The 19757-nt window shown below is 37.0% G+C and overlaps 1 long non-coding RNA gene across 1 annotated transcript; it reads right to left on the bottom strand.

The window, feature by feature from the left end:
- Positions 1-5056: 5056 nt before the first annotated feature.
- On the bottom strand, positions 5057-7012 carry LOC125242411. The gene is made up of 3 exons (XR_007178868.1): positions 6886-7012; positions 5834-6001; positions 5057-5469 (listed from the first exon to the last, which is right to left on the bottom strand). It is a non-coding gene; the product is annotated as an uncharacterized LOC125242411 (long non-coding RNA).
- Between the last annotated feature and the right edge of the window lie 12745 nt (positions 7013-19757).

Here is a 19757-nt window from a genome sequence, read left to right as displayed (position 1 = left end):
TCGAAACTTTAAGTCGGTCTGGCGGATGGTTGGGTCCATCCGATTGGTCTGGCTGCTTACAAATGGTCTAGTTACAGGTCCCTGCGTATCATATATCAAAATCAGGCTTGAGAAAATGAGGTAAGTTAGAGTCGTTTTTTGCCAACTTTGTCGCGTCTGGTAAAAGTTATATTTATAATAAAATACACATGTACTTACGCAGTGTAAATAAAATTCATAGCTTAAAATTAATCTTGCACCACATATAAACTTTCATTTTTTTATTTCCTTAGAAGTAAAATTTTTGAAAGTCGCTTATTACGTCAAGTATACAATATACACGTAGCTTAATGTAGAAAATTCAAGTTTTTAGCTTTTATAGACCCGGAATATTTCAATTCTACTAATGCTCATATCGAAACTTTAAGTCGGTCTGGCGGATGGTTGGGTCCATCCGATTGGTCTGGCTGCTTACAAACGGTCTAGTTACAGGTCCCTGCGTATCATATATCAATATCAGGCTTGAGAAAATGAGGTAAGTTAGAGTCGTTTTTTGCCAACTTTGTCGCGTCTGGTAAAAGTTATGGCCGGCGGAAACGGTCTGGCATTGATGATAACCAATTTCTAACAACGTGCTCTAACACATATATAAAAATCAGCCTTGAGAATTTAAGGAAAGTAAGCACTTTTTTTTTTCACCTTCATCACTTGATAGCAAAAAATTGGCCGATGGGCCGAACTAGAAAATATGCACACATTAACCGCCGATATGAACTCTACATTGTCCCAAAGTTTCATCCTTGAGAATTTGAGGAAGGTCTGGCGGGCCTGGGCTCTGGGTCTATAAGAATATGGGCCAAATTGTCAAAACTGAGGTTCAAAAGTTTTAAGCTTGTGTCGAGAGATGGCAGTCTATGCACTGTGATTGATTACACATTTTACTTTGACAGTAATTCTCTATAATACTCGATCCTCTTTGGTTCTACGTACATACATCATTTTATTTACCATATATATGTATGTATGTATAAGCTTTATTGTAGGTACATAAAGGAAACAAAAGAGACACAGTTACAGAGTCAGTAATATACAATGTAAGCGGACTTATCCCTATATAATTAGTTGAATTTCATTATGGTGGCGTCGCCGTATCATACATTTAACAAGTATTTACCATCCGCAAACGAATTTTAAATCGATTCCACGTGATCACATAAATGTCATAACTTGAAATAAGTATGACAAAAAAATTATAAATAAGAGTAATACAATCTTTCAAATATGACTTTGGGCAGAGGGGTAAGTAACTGAAAGGTTACTCCAGATATATTAATAGAGGAGTTGTACGAGCATTTGTATGGGAGGGGTCATAATAATTCCCACAGAACCGAAGTTTGTTTTTTAACCGACTTCAAAAAAAGGAGGAGGTTCTCAATTCGACTGAATGTTTTTTTTTTTTGTATGTATGATGTTACTCGGTATCTCCGAGAATCATGGACCAATTTTCAAATTTTTTTTATCAATCGGTCAGGTATAACCCCGAGATGGTCCCTTTGGCACCAAGTTGGGGTATGATGATGGGATCTTGGAGAAATCGAGGGAACTCTTCAAATGTTATAGGCCCGTATAATACAGCCCGGACAGCTTGAACATGTCATGCTCGCTAAAAAGTCTTTGCTTACGGTGACGTCGTTGATCGGGTCGCCACCTTCCCGAATGAAGGTTGAGGGAGGCGATGGCTGAGATGCGCGCCATATTCGTGAACGGGTGCTGTTTGTGAAGACCGGTCTGTTTCAGCTAATAGGGGCTATGCTATTCTATGTAACATTAATTTTGAATGAGATTACGTTGAGGCACTCTGTTCGGTCCTTGTTTGTTTATTTTTCTTTCTGACTCTTGGAGACCATATACATCTCCAAGGAAAAAAGTAGATTAAGTATACATATATTTTTTTTTTCCCTTTGCTTAAGACAACAAGAGTCTTTTACAACTCTAAAGTTATCTTAGTTATTCGGTTTTTTTCTTCATGTATAATTTTTTTAGATGTACTTTGACACTTAGAGACTCTATACATCTCTAACATCTCTTATTAATAATCATAATAGCTTTGTACTTTGTATAATTTCTTGTGTTAATATTTTTTTATGAATACTTTTGCTTATTAAATTGTATCTTGTTTTTTTTAATGCATGTTAAATATAAGATGTAATGTTTTGAAAAGAAGTGGCCCGCCGAGTTTCTTGCCGGTCCCATAGTGGATACCCTCCTCCAACTGAGGGGGGACTGAAATCTTCTCGAGGCTGAGGCGTAGGGTTAGAGCCGGCGTAGTTTTATTTGACGTTCATAAGCGCATTGTAATATGCCTACTTGGAAAATAAATATTTCATTTCATTTCATTTCAGGCACATGTAATGTTCTTAGTGTATTTTTCAAAAGAAACCCAAGAATTTACGCCTGATGGTAATAATTTTATGTGGCTGAGCTGATGATGGAAGGTCAACTCCTCAATGGTTAGGAGTTAAAGGATAATTCTTTCACTACTGTACATATATTCGGATTGATATAAATAATATCAATAGGAACCACTAAAAATCAACAAATAAATAAACTTTTTAACAAAAAATAAAACCGCCTTCAAAAATAAGCGAGTTACAAAACACGGAGAAACTAAAAAGCAACAAATAATAAACCTTTGAATTCAGATTTCTTATCGGATTGCAATAATCTAAACATCCAAATTATTTATAAACAAATCAATTATTTTTGGAGTCGGGGCCAGCCTATGTATGGTTGGGTGGGGCAAACTGAATATAGCAAGGCGATGAACAGGTCTGGTACCGACTACAAAAATAATTGATTTGTTTATAATTTGGATGTTTAGATTATTGCAACCCGATAAGAAATCTGAATTCAAAGGTTTGTTATTTTTTGCTTTTTAGTTTCTCCGTGTTTTGTAACGCGCTTATTTTTGAAGGCGGTTTTATTTTTTGTTATTTTGGTTCTTTGTTTGTGTCATTTTGGCATTCTAAAAATATAGTAAAATATATTTGTGCAAAATACGTTTTTTTGGCAACCAAAAGTTGTATGAAAAAGTACTATGAAAAAAAAACCTAAAATTTAAAAATCGTCTCTGGTATCAACTTATGGCGAACTAGGTGGCAAAAAAGTTTATAGCGTTGATGTGTAGCAAAAATATAACAGTTTTCTATTATTTTGCTAAAATAAAAACAGATAAAAATCATAAATTTGAAGAAAGGAAGTGATTGAAACATAAATTTCAGCAATGTCATTTTTTTCATAGGTACCACACCATGGTAAATACGGGTACGATCCGCCTGGTGATAAGCTGTCACGTTAGCCTATGACGCCTGCCACTCTAGAGTTTTCACATGCGCGTTGCTGGCCCTTTAGGGTACCTTTTCACCAGAGATACGCTACATGGGTGTGTTTGATATCCGCCAATCATGTTAATTGTTCCACAAAGCAAATCGCTACTAGGAACGGGTACGACTAAGCTGATTGTGGATATAAGACGCATCCATAACTCATCTCTGGTGGAAAGGCACCCTTAACAGTCCTCAGCTAGCTCGCAGCATAAGGAGCGTCCGCGGGAGAAAAATGCTCTTAAGCCTACATCGGAAGCAGATGCCTTAATCTCACTGTCCAAAGCCCTGTCACGCGGAGCCGGTAGGCCAAAGAAGCGCTGGCTGGATGTCATGGGAGCGGGCATGCAAGAGAACAATCTCACGCCTAAGGATGTCGAAGACCGGGCAAAGTGGAGAAGACTGAGCATGAAAGCGGACCCTGGCGCTAGACCGGGAAAACGCTAGGTTGAAGAAGAAGAAGCCGCAGTGTGCGGCCATATACGGGTCCGGGATGTGAGGATGCGCAGATTTATGACTAGAAAAACCGATGATTATTAGGTTTTGGTTTTCTCTCGTGTTCGATATAATACTTTATCGAGAGAGTTTTTGTTTGGGATGCGACAATTTATGTACTTATATTGAACCTCACAAGAATACAAGTTTATGGTAAATACGGTTACCGCAAACAATGCTCCCTTGACTGTGAGTGAGAACTTAGTTTAAAGTGAAATTGCCTCCCTGTGTGTGTTCTACGTTCTACCGCTTGTACAGTGGCTTGTGCTCTGAGAAAATGTTTGACATCCTCATACCTTTCACCCGTAAATGATCACAAACTGTGGGGTTTAGGAGGAATTTTCACCCAAGGAAGCTCCGGATCCTTTGCAGTTTTTGCGGTAACCGTATTTACCATAAACTTTCTGTTTCGTGAGGTTCAATGTAAGTACATAAATTTTATTGACGCATCCCTAACAAAAACTCTCGATAGTATTATATCGAACACGAAGGAAAACCAAAAAATAATCATCGGTTTTTCTAGTCATAAATCTGCGCATCCTCACATCCCGGACACTGTATATGGTCGCACACTGCGACTTAGGATTTTTCTCCCGCAGACGCTCAACATCCACTTAGCACATCTCTGGTGGAAAGGTACCCTAAAGGGCCAGCAACGCGCACGTGGAAGCTCTAAAGTGGCAGGCGTCATAGGCTACCGTGACTGCTTATCGTACCCGTATGTTACCATGGTGTGTACCACCTATGAAAAAAAATACATTGCTGAAATTTATGATTTTTATCCGTTTTTATTTTATCAAAATAGTGGAAAAATGTTATATTTTTGCTAAATATCAACGCTATAAACTTTTTTGCCGCCTAATTCCCCACAAGTTGATACCAGAGACGATTTTTAAATTTTAGGATTTTTTTCCATAGTACTTTTTCATACAACTTTTGGCGGTCGAAAAAATGCATTTTGCACAAAAATATTTTACTATATTTTTAGTATGTCAAAAATAAATAAATAAATAAATATTATGGGACATTCTTACACAGATTGACTGAGGCCCACGGTAAGCTCAAGAAGGCCTGTGTTGTGGGTACTCAGACAACGATATATATAATATATAAATAATTGTATACATAGAAAACATCCATGACTCAGGAACAAATATCTGTGCTCATCACACAAATAAATGCCCTTACCGGGATTCGAACCCGGGACCGCGGCGTAGCAGGCAGGGTCACTACCGACTGCGCCTGACCGGTCGTCAAAAATACACTCACAAAGAACTAAAAAAAACCAAACTTCGGTTCTGTGGTAATTATTATGACCCCAAACGCTATAATGTCCTCTACTATATTTCCTCCAAGTTTATATCGTACCACTTTTTGCTCGTATGGGGATATTTTGGTTAGTCTTATAGTACAGGAACTTATTTTGTTAAAAATGGCGCATAGAATAACTAAGTAACTAATTTATAAATCTTGTTTTTTAGAAAATTTTACCAACATGCACTGTGTAACAGTAGTTTAATGTCTCTTGAGTTGGATCCCAGCGGCGTCATGAATCCATTACATATCTCGAAATTTTCCTCCATTACGATTGGAAATGTCTGCCTTACAGCACCTGTAAAATGTTACAAAAAAAACATTTATTTATTTTTTAAATCAATTTGTACCAAACGCATAATGAATAAAAGACGGATACTGCGGTCACATCTCGGTCACTGGCGATCAAATATGAAAGAGGTGCGTTCCTAGCACACATTCTAAGCTCGTGTAGGTGAACGCGTACCATGCTTGTGTGAGTGAGATATGACAGGTTGACTGTTCGCGTTTTTAACATGCGGTAACTGTGAGGTAACCGAGAGGAGGTGGGCGGCCCTTTCAGCGGGGAGCGGTAGTGGCCATACTGTACGATAGTACTCTTTATTATACTGTGCTGCGGCGATGCCCTTTATATAAATAGGGTTCATAGTATAAGTACTTACGTTTTATAACTTTCTTCAGCATTGGGGTAGACAATTTGAAATTGTTTTTTCCTCATTCAGGAGCAATAATGCCCCAACTGGTACCAAGTAATCCGAGAAGATTGTTTCCAAACTGCAGTTGACGTAGTCCCATTTTTTGCCTCCTCCTGTATGCCTTAGCATATCAAACTGAAAAGAGAACAAGAGTGTCAGTGTTATTCAATACATATTTACTTCAGCAGAAAGGGGCGATTCTACAGGACTGCAACTATCCACATCTGCATGTAAGACTAATAAAAATTATTACATTTTGGGACCTGAATTAGGTGCAAGTGTCCCAATTTTAATATCTCAATTTAAAAAAACAATTAAAAAGCAATTGGTTGCCTATTTAGTTGAAAAACGTTTTTACACCATTAAAGAAATCTTCGATTGTAAATAATATGAACATGAACTAATTATAAATGTAGTTTTTTTATGAAAACTGAATATAATGAAAATTTATTTAAAATTAATAATTATTATATTTAGAGAATAATTTTTACATAAGTTAGTGACTCAATTTTATGACATTCATGCATTATTATTTCTATGCCATATGTGGCAGGATGTGCTGATCAAAAAATGTATTACAACCTACAATTGATTGATTAAATGTTAAGTAACATTTCTGAAATAAGTACTTATAGTGATGTTCCTTTTTTGTTACCAGATTTCTATATATTTTCGGTAACAAAAAAGGAAAGTTTCATACAATCAACCTAGAACATTTTGGGAAACCTAGTCGATCTCGCTCAGCATCATGGACTCTATCAGCCTACCAATTTTTATCCAAATCGGAGACGTGATCCAAATGTACAAACTTAACGGGAATTGCTGAGTTATAGTATTTTTGTTTCTATTTTAATAAGTTGTTTGATATCCATAAATTATTTGAAAAAAGTCGACCAAATCAATAAATAATGACAAAAGCGCTAAAAATAAAACGCATCGATCGACGCCAAGCGCCGTTAACTCTATAGACCTAAGTTCATTCAAAGAATTCATACAAAACTAAAGAAAAAAATACTTACATCATTCTGGTATTCATCCATTTTAATATAACACCACTAAAGTAGTAACACAATTAATAAAATTAAAAAGCAGCACTGAACACTGAGCACTATCCAGCCGGCAAAAATAACCTAACAAAATGGCGGCGACGCGGGCGACGCTGTTTGGCGACACTGTCAAGCAGTGTTGCCAGTTCGGAGATTTTTCTCCGATTTCTGATATAAAATCGTTAAGAGGGCATTCAACGAAAACGTCGTAATAATGTAAAATTGATAGTTTTAGTCGGCAAAATGCTACACTTTCCGTCATCTAAAAGACTTATTAAGTTCAGGATTTGATTAGGACATCTTCTTAACTTACATGTTGTGAGACTGGATTTTTAAAAACTAACTCACTTAATTAATTATGATTTTTTTTCTGGTGCATGTTTAGGAAAACCCGCGAAAAGTGCTGACTTAGTCCGTCTAATTTGTAAAATTTGGATAGTTTTGAATGCTTCAAGTGGTAAATTTGTATTATGCATATCCTGTACTACAATCTTCTGAGACTATTTCTTTGTTATAAGGCTTTAGAATAGAGTAAATGAGGATATGATGAATCCAATTTCTTTCAGAAATCACCTCAGAATAAGTGTCAATTTCTTCGAAAACTTACATGTTTTTGAAGTAGTTTTAATATAAAAATAATCTGCAACGCTTACTTAAACAGATTTTATGCAAAAGTTTTCTATTAATTGGAATTTAATATTTTTGACGATTTTTTAAAAATGCCTCCTTATTACCGGTTACGCGCGCTTGCGATGTCAGTACCGCGGCAGAGCTTGTAGAGGCAGGACGTTTGCCAATCTGCTCCGTACGCGGCTCCACGATCGCGAAGTTATTTTGTCATTGTGTGCGGCACCCGCCGTGTCCAAAACCGCACTTGTGTGCGTGTTTGGCTGTACTGTTGCATGTATAATGCGACCAAAAACTTTGATCCTTGGTTGACGACTTTGGTAACTAACTAATTAACTTGACTAATATTTTTAGTAAGTATTATTTATTATTGAATATCATTTTAGGTTACTGACTCGTCTCAACAAAATCTTTGACAATAGATGGTACTCAGGATCTGATGATGAAGTCAGATGGTAGTCATGAGTTCTCATCAACCAGGTCTTGAAACCATTTCGTGTTTGGGCTCGTTTGATTTGCCTCAACAAGATCTTTGACAAGAGGTGATGGTACCCATGATCTGATGATGAAGCCGGAAGGTAGTCATGAGTTCTCATCAACCAGGTCTTGAAACCATTTCGTGTTTGGGCTCGTTTGATTTGCCTCAATAAGATCTTTGACAAGAGGTGATGGTACCCAGGATCTGATGATGAAGCCGGAAGGTAGTCAACAGAATTCATCAACCAGGTCTTGAAACCACTCCGTGTTTGGGCTCGTTTGGTTCGTCTCAACAAGATCTTTGACAAGAGATGGTACCCAGGATCTGATGATGAAACTGGAAGGTAGTCAAGAGAATTCATCAACCAGGTCTTGAAACCACTCCGTGTTTGGGCTCGTTTGGTTCGTCTCAACAAGATCTTTGACAAGAGATGGTACCAAGGATCTGATGGTGAAGCCGGAAGGTAGTCAAGAGTATTCAACAACCAGGTCTTGAAACTCTTCTGTGTTTGGGCTCGTTTGATTCGTCTCAACAAGATCTTTGACAAGCGATGGTACCCAGGATCTGATGATGAAGCTGGAAGGTAGTCAAGAGTATTCCACGACCAGGTCTTGAAACCACTTCGTGTCTCAGTGTGTCACCAGTCAATTAAAGCAGGTAGGCGTAGCGTAGAGATGTATTTCCTTAAAAAAAAACTAATTCATAGATGTGGACCTTCCTGTGCTCCATGCAATTGAAACAACATAATATTTAAAAACCGGCCGAGAGCGTGTCGGGCCACGCTCAGTGTAGGGTTTTCATATTTTTCAAAAACTACAGAACCTATCAAGTTCAAAACAGTTTTCCTAGAAAGTTTATAAAGTTCTACTTTTGTGATTTTTTAAATATATGGTTAAAAAGTTTCACACACACACTTTTTTTTCCTTTAGGAGCGATTATTCCCGAAAATATTAATATTATCAAAAAATGATTTCAGTAATTCATTTTTAAATACCTATCCAACAATAAATCACACGTTAGGGTTGAAATGAAAAAAAAATCACTCCCTACTTTACGTGTAGGGGGGGGGGGGTACCCTAATAAAACATTTTTTCCACTTTTTATTTTTGCACTTTGTCGGCGTGACTGATATACATATTGGTACCAAATTTCAGCTCTCTAGTTCTAACCAGGGATGTAACGGAGTTCTGCTTCTGCTTCCGTTACTGCGGAACTTCCGTTTTGTTTTACACATCCGCTTCTGTTCCGGTTCTGTTATTTTTCAAACGGAAGTTATAACGGATGTCGGAACCTAGCGCGACGGTGGGACATGAGCGGCGTACATCAAAGACCAACAGGTCTATACCTATCATTCGCTCATCTCTCCGCTTTCCACGTGCTGCGATACTAAACATTAATCGCTTCATTCCATTGCGCGCCAATATTTGTCCTGTCCACCTAGTTAGTAGCGAGTGAACAACTATTCAGTGGTGCAGGGCTTATCTACAATCCCCTTAGAAGCTTCCCTTAGATTTGTTTATTAAATACAGTTTACTTCTTTTACAATCACTCCATTTAATTTAAAAATTTAATTGTGTGCTAACAATTACACATATAATTTTTACTGGTTAGTTTTGGATTGTATTATACTACCTACGAGTAAGTTTTCTTTTCGTTTCTAAAACCTTTTACGGCATAATAAAGGTTTAAAAGGATTCTTATGTGATTTTTAGTGATTACCTAAACAACAAACAATCTTAAAGTTCAAGGTGATTTAAATTTTTGGATTGTAATGAATGATATACTTAAGATAAAATATCAGGTTACTTTTCTTTTCGTTTTTAAAACCTAAGTGGGCCTAAAGGCTGATTACAAACTGCTGATTACAGGCTGAACAGTAAACACCTAAAAGTTCTAGGTAATTTAATTAGTTTTGGTTTATGTAATACCTATGTGGTATTTTTTCATTTCGTTTTTAACATCTATAACTTCCGCTTCTGGTTCCGGTTCCGCTTCTGCTTCCGTTAAACTAAATTCAAAACTTCCGCTTCCGCTTCCGGTTCCGTTAAAACCACATCCGTTACATCCCTGGTTCTAACGGTCACTGAGATTATCCGCGGACGGACGGACGGAGGGACAGACAGACAGACATGGCGAAACTATAAGGGTTCCTAGTTGACTACGAAACCCTAAAAACACATTTTAAATATAAAAAAAACTACTTAAAATTAATAAAAACCGATCTTAGTTCCATTATATATATGTACCTAGAAAACATCATCATCTTCCTTGCGTTATCCCGGCATTTGCCACGGCTCATGGGAGCCTGCGGTCCGCTTTGACAACTAATCCCAAGATTTGGCGTAGGCACTAGTTTTTACGAAAGCGACTGCCATCTGACCTTTCAGCCCAAAGGGTAAACTAGACCTTATTGGAATTAGTCCGGTTTCCTCACAATGTTTTCCTTCACCGAAAAGAACCTAGAAAACATATCATATACAAAATGAAATAAAACTAAGAAAACGGATTATATTCATTATACGCGATATAATCTGATTCCATAAATTTATTTCATGAGTAACTATCGCGGTGACAGAAGACAATATTAATTACACAATTTATTATATTATAAAAGTTTTTTAATTTATTTCTTCCAAGGCTACACACGTTTTAATAGAAAAAACTGTGATAAGTTTAATAATTAAACTAAAAGGTCAAGTATTTATGCACGAAATCATGTATGCAAATATGTAATATATATGGTGGTGTTTTTACGCAAGTATCAATAATGGTTAGTCCGCAACGCTACCATCGATCTAAACTACCTAGATGCACCATCACGGCTTAGAATGTGTCCGCAGCAAATTGTGCTTGAAAATGTTCTAAGCACAATTGGGCGGTCAGTAGCGCTTCATCCGCCGTGTCGGCAACATGCCTAAGTGCTCCGTAAAAAAGTGCAAAAATAACACCTTATATACGTTGAAAAAGGATGACGTATCGTATTTCCGGTAAGTAATTGTTAATAATTTTATAATGTTATGCATTTGTGGTCAAAATGGCTTCCTAACTTACAAAAAACATTTATTTTCTAGAATAATTAAAGTAAATTCCTTGATTTGGTCTTACGCAGTTTGTCTCTTTCTCTCGCGCTATACTAGTAATGAGCGGACGGCGACAAAAGATGGATGAAGTGGAACATAGTTAAAAATGGAATGATGGAGTCGCTAATTTATATTTTTTGTAAAAGAAGCCTATTTCATATTAATAATGTATGTATTTATTTATTATTATGGACCAATAAGTCTGAAATAAATGATTTCAATTCAATAATATTAATACATATCTTATAAATTACTTTAATTATAAAAAGAAACAACCCGGGAATAGCAAATTCGTTTTTAAGTAATAAAAAAGCTTTTTATTCCAGATTCCCAAAACAAGACGTTGAAAGGGAAAAATGGCGCAAGATTATAGCTGAGGAGCGGAGAGAAGATTTACCCAAACAAAGCTTTGAAAGAAATTATACGTAGAATAATAAATTAATGTCATCGTTCAATTCTTCTTTGTTTTAATAGCTACTTAATTCATATTCTCCAAGTGCACCCTCACACACACCACATACAATCCCTCAACTGTTTACCTTCACAGTCATAATCGCTACACATACACTCACTACACGCACACACACACACACACACACACATATGTTATATATATACATACCTACACACACACACACACATATATATATATATATATATATATATATATATATATATATATATATATATATATATATACCTCAGTTGACTCTATTTAATAATGCAAACATTGCAAAACGTGGAGATATTAATCAGTTCAGTTGCAATTGTCCCCCAGTCCAAATTGTCCCGCCGTACCTTATATATTTTTTTTGTTTGAGATAATATCAATAAAAATATCGTACAGTAAAAACTCATTTTTTTTCGCTTAAAATACGCAACATCTCGAAAAATGTTATACCAAACGTTTTGTTCCTTAAGAAATTTTCTATCTAATAGGATTTTTTAAAACAGTTTTTCGCAAAAATACCGCAAATTTCCTCATTCTCGCCTTTCATCTCATAGCGCGACTCCCATGATGCCTCTGTCCATCCTCGTTCCCAATGTAAAAATGGCGTTTAGATTGTTGCAGCGCAAACGAAATTAAACTTAAGTTGGTTGCAATAAGACGTAGATTTTTTTTAAAATATGCACACCTGCGATCTGCGGTAATAAAATTTTATGGCTTTCGCGATGATCACATTCATTAATGTCATAACCGCCAATTGCTTGCATTTGAAATTGAACTTTAAGTACTAAGAAATAACGTTGTTTTTGTAAAAAAATGAAAGTAGTTTTTACTACATTGCGAAGTTTTCGTTTGTCAACTGGACGCACACATTTGCAACTAAGCGATCGGACACTTTTGAGTGCCGAATTTGTAGGTGATAGTGTATCTAGAGAAGTTTAAATCGATGAACGCTACTGACGGCGTGGCGGTACCGACCATGAATGCTATCCCTTTCGCTCTAGCCGCACGTAAGGTTGGTTCGAAGAGGATCGCACGGTATGTCTGTACCGCAGGCTACAATCGTTATGCTTCTGGTTATAGTGTGCGTCTGCACACAGGCGCACGCCAGCGCCGCCGGCGTCGAAATGCGAGCAAGCAGATTTTTTGAAAGCGCTCTTAAGTAATAAAAGTACCAATTCACTATAAACAATTTTGTTTATAGATGGTCAACCAAATTTTGGTAGTAAAAAAGGCGACAAATTAGAAATTTGTATCGGAAATCTTGACGTTGGTGAAATGGAATCATCATAAGCATAACACTTAAAAAAAATGAAACGCCTCTCAAAACATCCCTGATGTCAATAGGTCCAAACCCGAAATGTCAACAAATGTGTGTGTTTATTAAAACGACCCACTTTGTTGGTTACCATTAAGGTGAGATTTACTTGTTTATTATATGAATATACTGACAAAGTGGCTTTATAGCATTCGACAAAGTGGGACGTTTTCCAGTGTACACTACACTCACAAATTATCGATTCAATTAGCGTCCCTGACACAATCGCCATGATAAAAACCTAGGATTCACCGAGTCAACGTTAGTAAAAAGCGAAGCAAAGAGAACAATACTGGCTTATACACTATGTAACATAATTGCCGAAGATAAATCCTACGGCTTATACATTACTTTCATAGCTGGGCACCGTTAATCAAATAGTTAACTTCGTTAATCGCTAATCCGTTACTAAAAAAGTTAACTTCGTTAATCGTTAAAGCGATACATTTTGACAAATTTAACGTAAGTTAAAGTTAATCGTTAATCCGTTAACACGTGAAAAAAAAAGAACTTTTCTTTAAAAATTTAGTTGCATCAGTATCCACTATAACGTATTATATTTCTGTAAAAGGCCGAAGTACAGCTAGCCTATTGAACTCTAGGCTGCACGTGGAAGGCAGTGATCGCCTGAGCTACTGCCAAGAGCTGTGTCAGGAGAGATGCTGGCGGTGACGGGACTGTTGTGGCACACACTGACGCTAGGGAAGCGAATGTGGTCGTAAATAGGGCTCGAATTTGCAGCCCTATCACTACAACAGTCGCCATGGTAAAGCTTAGAATTCACCGAATCAAAGTTAGTAAAAGCAAATCCACGTGAAGAATACTTTTTTAGATATTATTTCGGACTTTTAGCAATCGACATCGGTAAAACCTAGGATTTACCGGCAAATCATAGGGTTTGCCGTACTTAGGGCTTTTATAGTTTCGAACAAATTCTATAATGCCAAGCTTTTCCACTCATAGAGGTTTCGGAGACGACTGCTTCCAGTTGCAGAGGTAAAAATAAGAAATTTACAAAAAAAATGGATTCCGCTTATATAATAGAGGTCCCAAGATTCCACTTAAAGTTGTTCAAAAACACGTTCTGAACGCTAGTTCAGAACGTGTTTTTCGCAACGCAGATGGCGCCTGAGCTCTACTAGATTAACGATTACAGGACTCGGAGAAATTTAACGGAAGTTAACGAGTCCGTTAACATTTTTTAAACGGATTAACTTAAAAGTTAATCCGTTAATCGAAATGTTAACTTCGTTAATTAACGATTAACGGATTAACGAATTAATGCCCACTTATGATTACCTTCTATAGTACCTTTAATTTTCATGGTGTTTATTTTAAAAAAGGAAGTGGCATTCGTAACCGCTACTCGATACCGGTTATGATCTTCAATGGATCACCGGAATTAATGTTACATCCTGTATATAATTTTGTATTTTTAACGATCGACATCGGGTTTTTCCAGTAGCGTTCACAACGTGTTTTTCGCTGCGCCGATGGCGCCTGCCATGCTAGATTAACGATTAACGGACTAGGATAAATTTAACGGAAGTTAACGAATCCGTTAACAACTTTTAAAGTTAACTTAAAAGTTAATCCGTTAATCGAAACGTTAACTTCGTTAATTAACGATTAACGGATTAAAGAGTTAATGCCCAGCTATGCCACCGAATCCCCCAATGTTCTAGCTTTTTGAGTAGGATGGTAAGGTAACTGAGACAGTGTCAAAGGCCTTGCTTCTTGTATATCCTAAATCCCTTTTATACACCGTGGGAGTGAATAAGCCGAAATATATTTAACCACCCATTTTTTGTGTAAATCAAACAAAAAATATTAAGTACATGAATTTTGTTTCTGAATGTATTTTTACGTAAAAAGTAAATGTTTTTCATAAAACTAGCACTTGAAACGAGTTTTAACTTTTTTTTCTAAAAACATAATTCTTGAAAGATTTTACTTTTAACTTTTTGACATTTATCAATGAGGATAGTGAAACTAATCTCCATAGTGGCATCAACTCCCTTAAAAAGATCTTTTTTACTGAGTAACAATTAGATTTTTTTCAATTGGTAATAACTCTGAAGCTAGGCGATATCCAGAAAAGTATAAGTACATGACATTATAGTCTCTAAAAGTGGTCAGGAATACACTGTTAAAATCTTTTGACGACGTTAAAAATATTTAGGGTCTGTTTAACAATGTCTAACTAAAGTATAGCTAATCCATAGCCAGTCCATAGGTTACGGTGACCGCTTTACATCAGGCGGGCCGTATGCTTGTTTGCCACCGACGTAGTATAAAAAAAAATAAAAATAAAAATCAATAAATAAATTAACTGCGAGATAAAACATCCCACAGTTTGCGTTTTGGTCCAAGAGCTGGCAGGATTTTGGAGTAGGTCCTTGAGGCAACCTGGAAAGGTGCTCAGATGATTCTCTGATCATAACCAATATCAGGTCTGCAAGTCTGGCAGCTGGGGAGCGGGGCTTTATCGAGCTATGAATGTTTAAAGATTTAATTTTTTGGGCCAAAAAAGGTGTTTGAGGCAACCTGGAATTATTAAAAAGTGAAAGTAGAGTTCCTCAGAAGTCGCTTAGTGTTTATGCCAGATAATTTGGCCGGGCGCTTCACCGTGCCAGAACAGTGCAAAGTGGTAAAAAAAAATTCCAAAAAAGTTTCTTGAGGCAATCTGTCATTTTTACCAGTAAAAGATGAGGGTCTAAATAGCCATGAAAAAATAATGCCACGACATGATGTGGGGTCCGTACCCTGCCATTCGGATCATGAAAGTCAATTTTTTAGTTTTTCGTAAATAACTCGTAAACAGTAGCCACAGCCAAAAATAATGTTACACAGAATTAATCTACATAATATTAAAAAAGTTTATGTAGATTGATTCTGTATAACATTATTCTTGGCTGTGAGCCACCGATTTCGAGTTATTAACAAAAAACGGCCCATGTAATCTATTTAAAAATACTTTCCAACTAAAAAATTGATCCTAGCGAAAAAACCTATATAACCTTTCTTATAGGAAATTTTATGTAGATATTTTCTGTTTAACATATTTTTTTGCTGTGGGCCACCGTTTACGAGGTACATATTGACGAAAAACGAAGCATGTGATTGATTAAAAAAAACTTTCTCACTAAATAATCCATTTATATGTATATTGATCCTATCGAAAAAACGTACATAATCTTTTTTGTAGGAAATTTTATGTAGATATTTTTTGTTTAACATATTTTTTTGCTGTGGGCCACCGTTTACGAGTTATTTACGAAAAACTAAAAAATTGACTTTCAAGATCGAATGGAAAGGTATGGACCCCACCTCATGTCATGGCATTATTTTTTCATGGCTATTTAGACCCTCATCTTTTACTGGTAAAAATTACAGATTGCAACCGAACCCTAATAAAACTTATTATATTATTATTTTATTTTTCCACTTTTTATTTTTGCATTTCAGCAAAAGCAAATTTCAGAGGTTTCCAGTCCTAACGGTCACTGAGATTATTCGTGGACGGACGGACGGACGGGCGGATGGACAGACAGACAGACAAATATGGCGAAACTATAAGGATTCCTATTTGACTACGAAATCCTAAAATAAGCGCCAAATTTGAAACATCGGCGAAGGGTTATTGTGCCATAGAAAATTTGAATTAGGCGCCTTTTTTAAACGACAGTATTTGCTTGGCCATAATTTTCTTTAAATAATTTTATTAATGTAAATGTTGCAAATAATTGTGAAAATAAATTTATCGAAGAATAATAGGTACTAAAGCCTGACCAGAAATATATGACTATTATTGTCAAGAGGGCGCTGTTTATTCTGATGTATGGGGTGACATTGCAGTTTAGTATGAAGAAAATAGTTCTCATATTATATTTCTGGTCAGGCTTTATCAATCTATGACTTTGGAGCCAATTCGTCACTACTTTTAAAAAATCTCGTATCTCACGCTGTTCCTCAAAGTTAAAACGCAGTAAGTCTATATGCATTCCTTAGATACTTACTACAATTTTCTTTTCATTGACAGATGAAGATACGAGTTTTTTTTAAAGTAGTGACGAATTATTTATGTCTCCTGATTTTTAGAACACGTGTCTTCTGATTTTATTCAAATTGGACCTGGCAACACTGAAATAATGTCAAAGAACGCTCCCGCACACACGGATGCAACAGTTATTTTTTGTCTTTGTTGTGCGTACAAGGAGTGACAAGTTGACAACAGAGACAAAAGATGTTGCCGTGCAACTGTTGCATCCGTGTGCGCGGGCCCGCAAAGATACAATTGATAGAAAATACTGTTATATTTTATGTTATATTATATTTATTATTATTCTCTTTCGATTACTTTGCACAACCCTTTCATAATATGATGGCAATGATGATACAGATGATGATATAATCTAAATGGTATGTACTGAATAAAGCTAGGAACACACTACGCGGACGTCCGTCGTAAATCGACCGCGGACGGGAATCTGGACAATGGAAATACACATAACCGTGCAAACTATCGGTCGACGGACGCGGACGTGGCCTTCAGCGCATGGACGTCCGATCGAAATCTGGCTCGCTGGATGTTTTGTTCCGTGCACACTGTTCGGTCGCGGTCGCGGTCGTTTTACGACGGACGTCCGCGTAGTATGTTCCTAGCTTAATGCTAGAAACACACTACGCGGACGTCCGTCGTGAATCGACCGCGGACGGGAATCTGGACAATGACATTACACATAACCGTGCAAACTATAGGTCGACGGACGTGGACGTGACCTTGAGCGCATGGACGTCCGATCGAAATCTGGCTCGCTGGATGTTTTTGTTCCGTGCACACTGATCGGTCGCGGTCGCGGTCGATTTACGACGGACGTCCGCGTAGTATGTTCCTAGCTTTATTTGTATAAGATGTCAGGAAAGTAAACGATATTATTCTACATGAATTGGTTTTTTCACTATTCATAAACTAAAAAAACACCTGTTTGTCCTCCAAAGGAACACACTACGCGGACGTCCGTCGTAAATCGACCGCGGACGGGAATCTGGACAATGGAAATAAACATAACCGTGCAAACTATCGGTCGACGGACGTGGACGTGGCCTTGAGCGCATGGACGTCCGATCGAAATCTGGCTCGCTGGATGTTTTGTTCCGTGCACACTGATCGGTCGCGGTCGCGGTCGATTTACGACTGACGTCCGCGTAGTATGTTTCTAGCTTCAGTGTATATTCATTATCCACATCGCGTCCGCGGTCGAGACCCATAATATGTTCCTAGCTTTACCAGTTCCACAATATAATATTACGTGGTCAGCACGGGAAGCATGGTCGCGCGATAGACGATAAAATAGCAGGCCGTCCCTATCGCACTATTTTTAAGTGCGATAGGGACGGCCTGATATTTTATCGTCTATCGCGCGACCATGCTTCCCGTGCTGTACGTGGCTTGGCCCGAACCCCACTGATGCACACGCCGCTACGGTGGGGAGGCAAGTATGGTCGCGCGATAAATGATAAAACATCATCATCATTTAGGTATCGCTCGACTATACTTAGTAATGCCTGCCAGGGTGCACACGTAAGGCCGTTTTCACATTATCCGATCCGAATAACGGATGTCGGAAGGATTTTAATGGAAAAAATCCAAGATGAAAACGCACTAACGTCGTTATACTTGTACCTACAGCGTCACCCTCGCATTAGGATGGTTTTACGTCATGGACCGACCGCGCGGAGCGATCCGCACTGGATTTATGCGTTAACGGGTCCGCGCGGACGACAACATCATCATATAAATTGGTCGCGATCCGCGCGGACGGGCCGCGTGAGACTAGTAAACTGCATGCTGGGGATGAATCTATTGAGTGGTTCGTGATGGAGTCCTTGGATATCCAACATAGGTCTTTCAAAACGTATAGGGTTTTCGAAATGAAATTCGTCCTTGATGTAACTTACCCTAATACCTAGATACCTACCCACCAAGCAGTAAAAAAACAATCTGAAAAATCTAATAATATAGCTAATAAAACATCTATTGTGTTTATAATTTGCCCTGATGTTATGCTATTTTGATACGGGTAATATTTATAGATTCTAAAATAGATTCATTAAAGGAAATATCAATTTGTGATAACGCAGCAAAATTATAAAAAATATATTTAAAACGGTCAATGACTGTGATATTGATGTTAAATGTTTAATAAACGTTATTATTTAAAATTGGTGCAACATTGAGATATTAATTCTTAAAAAAAACAATTGCTGTGACATTGTATTTATAATTACCTGTAATGTTACAAAATAAATATACCGGTTATATCAATAGGTTTTATTGAAGCAAATCTTAATTTCTGATATTGCAGCAACTGCATAAAATCAATATTTCAAGTGGTGAATTGCAGTAATATTGATTTTGAACATTTGGGAAACTTTAAGTTTAGACATTGAAGTAACATTGAAAACTTGATGTTTAAAAGTTAATGTTGCTGTAACGTTGCATATGTAATATAGCTAATACCTTGTTGCAGCAATGTAATAAATGAACATTTAAATAACTTGTGATCAAAACATCCTTGCAAAATTATAATATTAGTTTTCATTTGTCATGTTACAATAATATAGCACTACTAATTTTCTGAAAGTTTCAAATTACCAATAAGTTGAATGTTGTTGTCATATTTCTCCGACTTTACGTTCTAAACTTACAAATGTGAGGTATGTAAACTTACTGCAAGTTATTGTAAGTTTCATGCTCAGTGGGCTCAACCAGACTCAAAAATAGCTACTAAGTACCGACTATGCTAATTTAAATCTTACCATACCATATACTACTCAACCTTACCGGTCGTAGGCATACAATTAAGTAATCTTGAAATATCCAGTTTTCCA

This window comes from Leguminivora glycinivorella, chromosome 2 (genome assembly GCF_023078275.1).
Source record: "Leguminivora glycinivorella isolate SPB_JAAS2020 chromosome 2, LegGlyc_1.1, whole genome shotgun sequence".
Lineage (NCBI taxonomy): Eukaryota > Metazoa > Arthropoda > Insecta > Lepidoptera > Tortricidae > Leguminivora > Leguminivora glycinivorella.
Note: the sequence above shows the minus strand (reverse complement) of the source record. Positions and strands in the feature narration are given on the sequence as shown.